Below are 13,132 nucleotides of genomic sequence, written 5' to 3'. Positions count from 1 at the left end.
CTATCACTGAAGCATATGGTAAAGCAAAATATAGACAAGTACCTAACTTTTGAGCTCTCATTTTAGTGGAAAACAGTTAAGTAATTACACTGCAGTGTGATGTGCTAAATTCTCTGGGAGTACAGAGAAATGCAATGCTGTCAGCATGCATCAAAAAGAATTGGGAGATGTGACATGTGAGCTGTCCCACAGGACACACAACCTAGGAGAGTGTCGGAGACAGCCAGGAGAGGAAAAAACATGTCTTGCTAAGGGAAGGACAACTGCTAGGGCAATGTAGCTGTAAAGAAACCAGAGAATTCAAACAACACGGGTTCTATAGTACTGGGCTTCCAAACTAGACAGGAGCTAGGAAAGCAATGTTTCATAACCCCCTTGGGGCCCTTTCCCTGCAGGCAAGGCAGCACATGGGGAATGGGTGGGAAGCGATAGGCAGTAACTGAAATTCATTTTCTGGAAAACCAGTCTTGGTAATAGGGTAAATAACTCATGAAAAAGAGAAAGAACTATGATTGTATAATCAGATGTTCGGCTATTAAGGCAAGCCAATCGAAAAATAACACAAGGGAGCCTGGGTGGCTCAGCAGTTGAGCGTCTGCTTTTGACTCAGGGCATGACCCCCGGAGTCCTGGGATCCAGTCCCGAATCAGGCTCCCTCTGGGGACCCTGCTTCTCCGTCTATGTCTCTGCCTGTCTCTGTGTCTCTCATGAATAAATAAATAAATCTTTCAGGGTGGGGGGGGGGGAGAAAAATAACACGAGCCAAGATTAAGGCAGATACCAGAAAAACAAGGAAATATAGACACGTTCATCAGAGGGAATCGAAAAAATTCAATGACCACTAGACGTGTGCTGGGGGCTGGGCAGACTGAGTAACAGCAACAGACACTGACTTTCAATGTTTCCAATTTGGATAACTAAGAAATACTGGGACACTGTTAGCTTAAACAGCAGAAAGAGATCTTCTGTTTTTAGAGGAATGAGTAGAAATGCATTATTTGTGAACATATCCAGTTTGAAATGTCTCTAGAAAACAGGAAATATTAAAATTTAAGCTCCATGGGAGTTTTTGTTGGTTTGGTTTGGTTTGGTTTAGTGGGTAGTGGTAGTCCCTTTTGCTCCCAGGGCTGTATCTCCAGAACCAGAAATAGTGGCTGGTGCAGATAAGGCACTCACCAAATATTTGTTGAAAGAATGTATCAACTACACATGTGTATCTAAAGGAAAAAGAACTTGGAAGACCCTAAAAGTAGGCAATCATTGGGCTTTAGGTGTTGCTGGGGATAAAGAAGATTAATCAAGAAGAAGGTACAGATTAACAAGGAGGGACAACAGAAGTTGGAACCCTAGCGAGCATGAACATTTTAAATTCAATATATAAGAATTATTTTAGTGGTAAAAATCAATTAGAAATGAAGACCTTAAGCAAGGTAATGAATGAGGGTGTTCAGAAAAAAAGAAAGGAAGGAAGGAAGGAGGGAGGGAGGGAAGGAAGGAAAAGACAAGACTGACCCTTCATGCTTGATCACTCTAAGTACCATATTCAGAAAGCACCCACAATGGCCAACACACTAGGCAAAGTTATTTATGATGCTGACACTAAATATTAAAGCTTATTTCACATCACGTTGGTTCCTAAACCAATGTGAAGACAAATTATTTATGGAAGATGGCCTTAGTAACGTCCGATTAAAAACAGGAAGAGATCAAAATACTTTTTTTTTTTAAGTATACTCCACACCCAACGTGGGGCTCAAACTCCTAACCCTGAGATCAAGAGTCACAGGCTCTGCCACTGAGTCAACCAGGCACTCCAAGATCAAAATAATATCTTAGATATCAAACAAAATCTGTGAAGTAAACTAAAAATCCCAGTAGAATCAAAACCAAGATGAAATAAAGCCTACTTATAGACAGAAGAATATATCTAAATATATATATAATCAGCCATGATCCTCTCTTATTCATCTCTACACTAAGCCAAAACAAATTCACCTTTCGATCTTCTGTTAATTGACTATGCATACACTCAAGAAGAAAATAAAATCTGCTCACAATAATATAAGCAATGTTTTACCTAACCTGTACTAAAGAACCATTGGAGAGAACCTTGTATTCCTCTGACGGCAAAGAGATGTCATTGTCTAAATCAGCAGACAAGCTTGTCAGTCAGCGATAGTCTACATTGCTGAGAGTACACTGAGGAAAGTCAGCAAAAAAGATGACAATTTACATCTTGCTGGCAAGATTCCAAGTAGTTCAGACAAGGGGAAATTATATAAAGAATCCAAATTCATATGAACCTATCCAAACATGAACCTTAGCCATATAAGATAAATAAGCATGAACCAATTCAAATCTCTACTTACTAATTCACAGATAATTGTAATAGGCTACTCTACTTAGTCACCACATATAATTTCATAGGACTCACTGGGGCCATCTTTGAACACTGGTATTTTCTCTCTGAAAACATTTTAAGAGACCTTATTTTCTTTCAATAAACATGACTATTTGCTTCTTAATTAACTCATCTATAATTTTACTACATTCATTAACTGTATTTTACTATGATACTCAAAGGACTAGCTGTTAATATTAAGAATATAAGCCAGCTTTTCCTTTTGTAAAAATCCAGAGACCACATCTGCCTTAACTGATGTTGTTTGGGTTGTTTTTTTTGTTTTTTGCCACTTAATTTCAATTAAGTCATTAGAAACTAGAGACAAACATACAAGTGTTAAAAAAGGCCCAAAATATCTAAATGATGCCAACAAGAACAACATGTTTTCACAAAATGATGATCTTCTCTCCAATTCTTGATATATTTGACGATCTTAGGTGTAACATACAGAATGGCAATTATCTGGATAATTCAGGCACCAAATTACAATTTAGTTATCATATTTACTATATATAATTGTCACATAAATTTGTCACAGGAAGTGACAGATAAATCTGTCAAAATCTATAAAAACTACAAAAAATATGCAAGTTAGTGAGAGAATTAGCCAAGCAGTCTTAAAGCTTTGAGCTCAATATTCACATGGTAAGATATAAAAGTTTGTGGAAAGCCTCAACACCCACGTGACCAATTTTTTGTTTGTTTTCTTTTTACATATCATGTAATATTTTTAAAGATTAGGAAATTTTAAGTCTCTTTTACAATTGCTATTTTTAAAAAAATTACGTATGATTTACATATTATGAAACCTCAAATACATTTTATAAGGGCACTTAAATTTTAAGTGTATTCACGAGGCATGAATTTAAGAAGACTAATATGTCAAATACAAAAGTCTGACACAACAAGGTTGAAACCAAGGACAAATACACGACAATGGACAAAACACAAGGGAATTCTAACTTATTTAAAAAAACCTCTGAACGGTACATCCATTCAGTACAATGATCTAGCACTCAGCAATAAGCAGTATTAAACTATGAATAGAAGCAACATGGATGAATCCCAAAATACAGAGTAAAAGAAGCCAGATAAAATGAGAGAATGTCCTGCATGATTCCATTTATTTAAAACTCTAGAAATGCAAACTAATCTGTCCTGACAGAAAGATCAGTGGTTACTTGGAGATAGGAGATGGGTAAGTAGGGCAAGACAAGAAAGTATTACAAAGGGTCATAAGGAAACTTGTAGAGGTACTAAGTATGTTCATTACCTTGATCATGGGGATGATACACAGTGGCCAAAATTCAACAAAATGTGCACTTCCAATATGTGCAGTTTATCACGTCAATTATAAATTACACATCAATAACAAAAATAATCCCTCTCCCCCTCTTGAGAAAAGGGTGGAGTCTGAAAGTCCTTAGTTTAACACCTAAAAGATGTTCACTGAACTTCACAGAGCAGGCAAGGAAGCAATAATCCTGGCCTAAGGGCCGTTTCTTTTGTTTTCCTACCACAGGCATAAAACATCTAAAAATACCTCATGATTGAGCCTCCAAAATTAACTATGGACTATGTAATATTTACTTTCAAGCAGAGACCAAGATTAAATAATTGATGCTCCACTGGTTTCCTATGTGCCACATCGTAGTTAGCCATATTACTGTATCTCCTCAAGAGTCAATGGACATTGGTTCACACAATTGAGATCAGTTTCAATTCTATGTATGGATGTTTAATAATCTCTGATCATATTATCTTCACTGAGAAAAAGAGCAATCAGTGAAATCTACTGATCAACAGTGTTATTTATTCATGTGTATTATTTGAGGGGGGCTGATATATAGGTGACAATCACAGGCAAGTTTAATTCTTTGCACTTGTCTACCTCATATATTTTTTTAAATGTGTTATTTTTATTATTAAATAAGTTACTAAGGAAATAACTATCTCATGTCTTTTACTATATAGTTTTAAAATATAACTAATAAAGTAAATTGCAAAGTATCCCAAAACATATTCAAGTTATCAACACTATATTATCAACACACCCAAATAGGTCTTTCCTATTTTTTTTTGTAGTTAATGTCTGTTTTTCCTCTCCTACAAGAGTTTCCTTTTTCACTTTCCCCTCATGCATTTATTTATAGCACCTTAGATCTGAAGGTAGAGTGCTTTATAAGAAAACAACAATGAATACTGTTTTCTAAAATATAAATAAAACTAAAAGGAGAATAAAGACCAGAATTTCCGGGCAGCCTGGGTGGCTCAGCAGTTTAGCGCTGCCTTCAGCCCAGAGCATGATCCAGGATCAAGTCCTGCATCAGGTTCCCTGCATAGAGCCTGCTTCTCCCTCTGCCTTTGTCTCTGCCTCTCTCTATCTCTCTGTGTGTATCTCGTGAATAAATAAATAAAATCTTAAAAAAAAAAAAGACCAGAATTTCCTATACTAAACAAATGTAACCATCACAAGCAAGAAGGAAAAAAAAAAAGCAAGAACTTAATTCTCAAATTCTCTTTAAACTTAATTTCAATTTACTTTTTTTTTTTAACTCGGCAGGCCAAATTTGGAAAAATTGCATTAACATTTCTCTAACTCAACTAATCTCAACACCTAAAAAAGTTTTTGTTATTTTATAATATACAATCTAAATTACTATTTTAACCTCAATTTTTTCCAAAAAGGAGAGGAAATTTCTGAGGGGAAAAAATGATTATGTAAACTACTTGCTCACAAAACATGCAAGTACATACAGTTTTTAGGTCAATGTAATTTAAAGAATAAGTTTTGCTGTTTTAATCAGGTTCCAGAATCATCACGAAATGTTTACAAACATTAACATTTCATCTTTGACAAATTTAATGTTTTACTGATTTTTTTAAAGGAATAGAGGAAATATTTTTTAAAATTAGCGCTTTTATGAAATACTTAAAAAGGAAACTAATGTAGCACTCTGCTCATAAAAAGCAAGAACCAGTTTCTCAGTGAAAACCAGGAAAAAAGAAAACAAGTGGCTTCTGGCCAAAGATAAAGTATCTCTTTCCTCAAGTAGCAGTTTCTTTCTTCCCAAACATCAAATTACCTCAATAAATGCTTAGACTAACACAAGAGCCTACTGTATGACCTGCCTCCCTGCCCTAAACCAGTCCTTTCTTCAAGGTCTCCACGGATTTATAACCTAGGTCTTTTTTTTTTTTTTTTGTAAGATTTTACTAATTTATTCATGAGAGACACCAAGAGAGAGGCAAGAGACACAGGCAGAGGGTAAAGCAGGTTTCCTGCCAGGAGCCCGATGTGGGACTCGATCCCAGGATCCTGGGATCACGCCCTGAGCCAGAGGCAGATGCTCAACCACTGAGCCACCCAGGAGTCCCTATAACTTGGGTCTTTTTAAGAACTTTGTTAAGGGCTGAATTGTGTCCTCCTCTCTACCTCCCCAAAATATGTATGTTTAAGTCCTCAGAATGTGACTGTATTTGGAGACATAGTCTTTAAAGACGTAGGTAGGGTTAAATGAGGTCCCTGGGGCTCCACTAATCCAATTCGACTGAGAGGCACAGGGAGAAGATGGCCATCTACAAATTGCCAGCAAGCAATCCTATGTTGATCTCTAATTTCTTTGAAATGGTATAACTTTTACTATGTGTAAAACCTTCTTATTCTTCCCACTGTGTGATTATTCTTTCAACCAAGTCAGTAGACTTCTAGAGCAATACTTTACGTTCCTCCCAGTGCTTAACCCAATGCAACGTACCTCCTAACCCGTCCATTATTATCTACTAAATAAACGATTACCTCAGATCTTCTCAGAAAATATTTCACAGGAAGGCAACAGATTTAAGTAGAAGTAGTTCTTCATCTCCTTATTCTTATTCTCCCACACAGAACCCCACTGTAATTATTTAATCATAGTATATCAACTTTACCATACTAACCATCACTTCCCAACTGTGTTTATATAGATGCTCTCTTACGCATGACACTATTTCCCAAGGGAAAATAATACCTTTCTTGTTATAAATATGGGGTTGATAATGTATGTAACAATGTAACTGTATCAAGTGAATTCCTATTCAGGCCAAATGTACTTTAAAATCACATAAAACTACTTGAGAAATATAGTAATAATAAAATATAGCATCATTCATATGTACCATCAAGCAGTCCTGAATTCTATGGGAAGTTTTCTGCTTTCTTACTTTGAAATATAGGATCATTCTCTGGCAGATGTATTGTTTGCTCTAGCAAGTATGGAGACATTTCCAGTCCAATATATCAACTTTTTTCAAGCTGCTTTATGAAATTCACAAAATACATATTATAAATATGTACATAAGTACATATTATAAATATAAAAAATGGAGCCAACCTGCAACTCAACCTAAGAGGGTCAAGTCTATGATGTCAGACTTGGGATGTAATCTAAGAAAATAATCTGCCTTTAACTCAGGGCAGTTTGTTATCTTCCAGGCAATTCATTGTTGCATGCCAGCTTCTAAATCCCTTAATACTAACTCAAAACAATGGGTCCACTTCATTTGTAAAGCAGAGCCTCCACACCCAGCACCCAAAGGCTGAAAGCCTGCATCAAGGCAAAAGTACATTTCAAGGATTCCCACAAATCTGAGCACACCCACATTGCAGATATCTAGTAAACTCGGGACAGCCTTCACTCCTTCATGATATATGTGCATTTAAAAGGTATCTGACTGACTTAGTTCACTCAGCATAATACCCTCCAGTTCCATCCACCTCGAAGCAAATGGTGGGTATTCGATCTTTCTAATGGCTGAGTAATACTCCACTGTAAGTCAGTTGGAGAAGCACAATGACCATATGGTTTCACTCATAAGGGCAATATAATAATGAAAGGGATTATAAGGGAAAGGAGGGAAAACGAGTGGAAAAAATTAGAGAGGGTGACAAAGCATGAGATAATCCTAACTCTGGAAAACGAACAAAGGGTAGTGGAAGGGGAGGTGGGTGGGGGATGGGATAACTGGGTGACAGGCACTGAGGAGGGCACTTGATGGGATGAGCACTGGGTGTTATATGTTGGCAAATCGAACTTCAATAAAATAAATAAATAAAAAATAAAAGGTATCTGAAATGCAAAGAAGCCTTTAATGGTTAAACAGGCTCTGTGACAGGGATTTGGAGCATACTGAAAATGTCTATGTGATAGGGATTCGGAGCATACTAAAAACAGTAACTCACATCTTGCCCTGCCTAAACCACAGGCAAAAGGCTTAGGAGATAAAAGGAAGGAGTACAGAAAAAAATGAGGAAGAAAACCAGAAACAAGAGACAAGAAATGAAATACCAATACCAATGAAATGAAAAGAATGCATATTATACGCATGTACTCATATGATTGATCTCTTAGTAATATGTTGAGAATAAACATTTTTTTTTGTTTTAGCAAAGGTTTAGGGAAGAGGATTGTTGAAGAGTCAAGCTCCCTCACAAACTAGCTTTGCCTAAAGTGGTAACTTCCCTGCAAAAACGTATTCCTGACATCCTCTAACCCCAGCTGCTCTCCACCTAAATGAACAAAACTGTGATTCTCAAAACCTGCTCAGGTGGCACGGTAGCAAGAAGCCGCTAGAACTCAGCAAAGAACACCTTGAAATTGGGCTATCTATATTAAAGTAACTACACACATAATTTCTGCCAATCAGAAAACTCACTTTATCCTAGATTCTGACAAAAAAGAATCAAAAGGTTAAGAATCTTTCTGAGTGAAACTTGGAAATGTGAAAATCCAATACATTAACTTAATCTGACTACCTAGTTGGGAAAAGTCAGCCACTTCAGAGGACACCAGAAACAGTTAAAGGCAATGAAATTAAGCAACGCATCCATCACAAGAGGAAGTATTTAAGCAATTCTTTTAAAGCCTGCTCTAGGTTGGCAATTTTTTCTGTAAAGAATGAGAAAGGGGGGATCCCTGGGTGGCGCAGCGGTTTGGCGCCTGCCTTTGGCCCAGGGCGCGATCCTGGAGACCCGGGATCGAATCCCACGTCGGGCTCCCGGTGCATGGAGCCTGCTTCTCCCTCTGCCTGTGTCTCTGCCTCTCTCTCTAGCTCTGACTCTGTGTGACTATCGTAAATAAATAAAAATTTAAAAAAAAAAATTTAAAAAAAAAAAAAGAATGAGAAAGGCAACATACTTTCTTTCATACTTTGAAGGCTATGTATCTGTGTCTCAACTATGCAACTACTCAACTCTCCCACTGCTGCTGTGAAAGGAGCCAGAGACAGTAAGAATCCACCACACACAATACTAATGAGTGTGGCTGTGTGCCAATAAAACTCTACTTATAACAGCACACTGAGATTTGATTTTCATATGATTTTCACATGCCATGATATAATATTCTTTTGATTTTGTTTTTGAGCCATATAAAATTGCACAAACCACTTCTAACTCCTACACTTTAGGGGAAAACAGGCTGCTGCTGGCCAACTTGGCCTATGACCCATAAGTTTAGAGACCTCCGTTTTAAAAGACCCTAACATGGTGGCACCTGGGTGGTTCATTGGTTTAGCGCCTGCCTTTGGCTCACGGCCTGATCCTGGGGCCCCGGGATGGAGTCTCACATCGGGCTCCCTGCAGGAAGCTTGCTTCTCCCTCTGCCCATGTCTCTGCATCTCTGGGCGTCTCTTATGAATAAATAAATAAAATCTTTTTTTTTTTTAATAAAAGACCCTAATATGAACTGAGCGAGGATATAGCTCAATCTAGAAAAAAACGACGTTTGTAAAGTAGCTCATTAGCTAGCAGAAAATCTGGGCAGCCCAGACAAGATTATCCCCACCACCCTCTAAACCCTCTTAGCCCCTCCTTCAGGCAAAGGCACCAGAGCATCCATCCAAAGCTTTACGTTATATTAATAGCTCAAACCTAGGAAAGGGAAGTTTTGTTTTTCTTAAATGCAATTTTTTTAACTTAAATTCTATCAGGAGCTCAAGTATACACCAAATATGGATCATGTGACCCTTAAAAAAAGTTCATTGTCGTCACCTATACTAAAGTCAGCACGTAAAAACTCCCAAGCCCCAAACCATCACCTCGTTGGTTTTTCAGATCACGGGGTTTTTTGGCTTCTTGTTTTGTTTCGTTTTTGTAAAAGGCAACCTAAATGAGAAATGCCTAGGGAAACACAGAGGGATGTTTACACCACAGCTGTCCACCAAGGCTGGGTGACAGCGTCTAGTCCCTTTGCTGAGTCTTCCCCTCTGGACATCCAATGAACATGCAGAGTATCCGACCTACGCTGAAGTCACGGTCCTCTCATCTGATGCTACCGAGGCAGCACCAGCGGCCACCGCACCCTCCCCGCACCACACGCAGCGCCCACGCTCGGGGTCGGTGCCGGCCGCTCCAGCAGGCTCTGCAAGCCCCACCCGCCGAGCTGGCGGGAGACGTGCCCCCGCCCCCGCCCCCGCCCCCGCCTCGCCCCCCGCCGCCGCGCAGCGGCGGCCCCCGCCCCACCCCCCACCCCCCACCCCCTGCTGTCGCGGGGCCCCTCCTACGCGAGGCCGTCCCAGCTGGCATTTCCATGTGATCTGCTGGAAAGAATAGCCCGGCCTTTGTGCCGCTGCAAAGAACGCAAGCAAAAATTTACACCATCACCACCCCCGACACACACACACACACACACACAACTCCCAGGACACAAAGCGTCTCGGAACGGCGCTTCCCGAGGCACATCCGGCATCCCCGGCTGCGAATCGCAGACAAAGGCGCCCCGTGGGCGCGGGGTAGCTGAAGCGGGGGGCAGGGGACGAAAGGGCGCGGGCGCCGCGGGGGACGCGGGCGGGTATCAATTAGCGGCGCGCTCCGGGCTGGAGACGCCGGTCTGCGGGGGGCGGGCGGCGGGCGGGCGGGGGGCTCTCTCCGCACCCGCTACGCGCCCCGCACCGCGTCAGCCCGGAGGGGGCGTCCGGCCCGGGGCGCGGCCACACCGGCGGCGAGCAACAGGCTCCTGCGCCCGGGCCGCGGTTCCCCCTTCTGGCACCATCCCCGGGCCCCTCCAGGCGAAGAGAAAGAAAAAAAGAAAAAAAAAAAAAAAAACTTTTAAAGCATTTAGAGTCAGCAAGGGCAAAGGCGGGGGGGCTGGGGGGGGCTGCCCGGACTGGGCTGGAGCTCGGGGGCCAGCAAGTAGCCGAGGAAACTCCCAGACCCCATCCTGCTAGGGCCGGGCCGCCCGTCCGCGCGGGGAGGGGCGCACGCACCCGGCCCGCCGAGCCCAGCGCCCAGCGCCCGGCGCCCAGCGGCCGGCGCCCGCGCACCTCCCCGGCCGGCGCGCGCAGAGCTCGGGGGCGCGCCCGGCCTCCCCGCCTCCCGGCCCGGGCCCCGGCGCCGCTTACCCGGCTGGCGGCGGCCGCCCCGGGCGGGGGCGCACAGGGGAGGAGGGCCGGGGGCCGGGGCGGCCGGGGCGGCCGGGGCGGCCGGGGCCTCGGCAGCCTCGCCTCTCTCCCCGCTCGCCCTCTTCTCCGCTGAGTAACGGCCCGGCGAGGAGCTTCGGGGTAAACGCGCACCGACGCTCGCGCGCGGCCGGGAAACTTAATCCCGCCCGGCCGGCGGCGGCCCGACGCCAGCCTCCGCTCCGCCGCGCCCCCTCCCCCCGCGCGCCGCACTTGCGCCGACCGGGCTGCCGGGGAGGAGGCGGCGGGGCCCGGGCTGCCGGGGCTGCGTGACGCCTGCGGCCGGCGGGCGGCGGGCGCGCCTCGGCCAATCAGGGGGCGCGGCCCAGCCCGGGGTCCTGGGTTTTAAACCTGCGCGGCGGGCGCTCGGCCTGGGCTGCGGGGCGCGGGTTCTGGGACCTCGCCCGGGTCGGGGGGCGGGGGGGGCACGCGGGGCGCCCGGTCGACCCGACTGCCCAATGAGCAGCAGTGGTTATGTTGGCCAGACGTGGCCCCTGGGATGCCTGGGCCGTACTTATACTAAAAAAAAATGCTCCTTGTTTATCTGAAATGCGAATTTAACTGGGGTCTCTTATGTTCCTAAGTCTGGCAACCTGTGGGAACTGGTAACCTCTATTTCTGGTTTTGAGGACTTACATTTTCGTTATGCGGACTGCCTTGGGGATGCCGTCTGTATGGGTAGCTTATTTAAGGGGTTTTGGGATGGTGATGAGAAGCGCTTTAATGATGAGGCATGGGGAGTGGGAACTAATGACCTCGCATTCTAAGTAACTTTTAGAACGTTACTGTGCTGCTTAGACATATCCAATTAAAAGACAGAAACAATAAACATAAGAGAAGGGTTCAGAATTGCATGGTGCGAGGAAAAACATACTCATCTCTATTTTGTGCCACCTAAGGTTGTGTTTCTGATACCTTCAGTTCCTGAGCCCCAGGAATCTTCTCTGCAGAAGAAAATCCCTTTCTTTCTCAATACGGACATCTAATATTAGAATAGGGGTGGCTGAGCGGTTTAGTGCCTGCCTTCGGCTCAGGGCGTGATCCTGGGGTCCTGGGATCGAGTCCGCACCAGGCTCCCTGCATGGAGCCTGCTTCTCCCTCTGCCTGTGTCTCTGCTTCTCTCTCTGTGTGGTCTCTCATGAATAAATAAATAAAATCTTTAACAAAAAAAAATGTATATATATATACATTAAAGGATACTCAGAAGTCTAACTTAAAATGTTTAGAAGAATTTCTTTTAATATCCCGAATTGAAAGTTCTGATTTCTTTAGCAGACTTGTAAATTTTTTTTTTTTTTTTGGTCTACGAAACAAAAAAAAGTCAATTCTATTTTTCGAATATTCACCAAATATTTAAGGGGAAATACGGTTTCAAAACATACGAGGCCCCAGAGGGAAACTGAGTTGAGCTTTAAATGAATATTTTCAGAAGGCTTCAAAATAGATCAGTTGCCTGCAAATGACTGGGAGCAAAAAAGCCAAAATGCCTTGGGTGGAGAGAGTGCCCCCAGCCTGAGACCGGTTGTGCTTTCTCAGACAGAGTCATCGGTGTAGATTTGCCTGCCAGGGAAATAAAAACGCTGACTAGATTTCTTTAGCATCTGTGGATATTCATCTTCTCTCGGTCCTTTGAAAATGAAGGTGAAGTTAGGATGAAGGGAAAACTCATCCCTTGTGTCTTCAACACATCTGTGTCTTGTGTAACCTTTCAGTCAGCGCTCTCACCTCTCTCCACTGAGAGAGACAGAGGAAAGCAGGCAGGCAATAACATTACTCTCCAGCCCACTCTCTCCAGTTATTACATTTTCTCCTCTTTTCTAAACAGTTAAATTTCTGACATCAACCACCTGCATCCTGACTTCCTGCGGCCCTCACTGCCCTGAAAGGGCTTTTGCTAGACACCAATAATCTCCCTTTACCTAAATCCAATGGGTATGTTTCTCTCCTTATATTCTTTGTCCTTTCAAATGCATTCATGACTATTGAATACTCTCTTGAAGTGTTGCTCCCCCACCCCTTTATTCCATACAATCACACTTTCAGTTTTGCTCCTTCCTCTTACTGAGTGGTCAATGTGTGGGACCTGAAGCTTACACAATTTGGGGCTCTGCTCTAAGAAAAGAAAAACAAAGGTATTTTTCTTTTGAAAACTTTACAGAAATATGTGACCGTGTAAACACATCTCTAGGGCTCCTCCTAGGCAAGAGAAAGACCCAGAATCTTTCTTTCTTTTTTTTTTTTTTTTTAAGTTTTATTTATTTAGGGACCACTCTATAGGCTCAAACTCACGAC

General features: G+C 42.8%; 1 protein-coding gene across 8 annotated transcripts in view; it reads right to left on the bottom strand.

Annotated features, from left to right (window-relative positions):
- The window catches only part of MPDZ (multiple PDZ domain crumbs cell polarity complex component), a 161,045-nt gene extending 150,023 nt beyond the window's left edge, over window positions 1-11,022 (bottom strand). For 6 of the 8 annotated variants that reach the window (XM_055301823.1, XM_055301824.1, XM_055301826.1 and 3 more), the window contains exon 1: window positions 10,784-11,022. The gene's annotated coding sequence lies outside the window, so the exon portion shown is untranslated. The remainder of the gene's footprint in view (window positions 1-10,783) is intronic. The other 2 variants (XM_055301830.1, XM_055301831.1) reach the window with 1 other exon arrangement.
- Window positions 11,023-13,132: the final 2,110 nt, after the last annotated feature.

This window comes from Nyctereutes procyonoides, unplaced genomic scaffold, assembly GCF_905146905.1.
Source record: "Nyctereutes procyonoides isolate TBG_1078 unplaced genomic scaffold, NYPRO_anot_genome, whole genome shotgun sequence".
Taxonomy (NCBI): domain Eukaryota; kingdom Metazoa; phylum Chordata; class Mammalia; order Carnivora; family Canidae; genus Nyctereutes; species Nyctereutes procyonoides.
The sequence above is the reverse complement of the archived record's forward strand: the minus strand, read 5'-3'. Positions and strand labels throughout refer to the sequence as shown.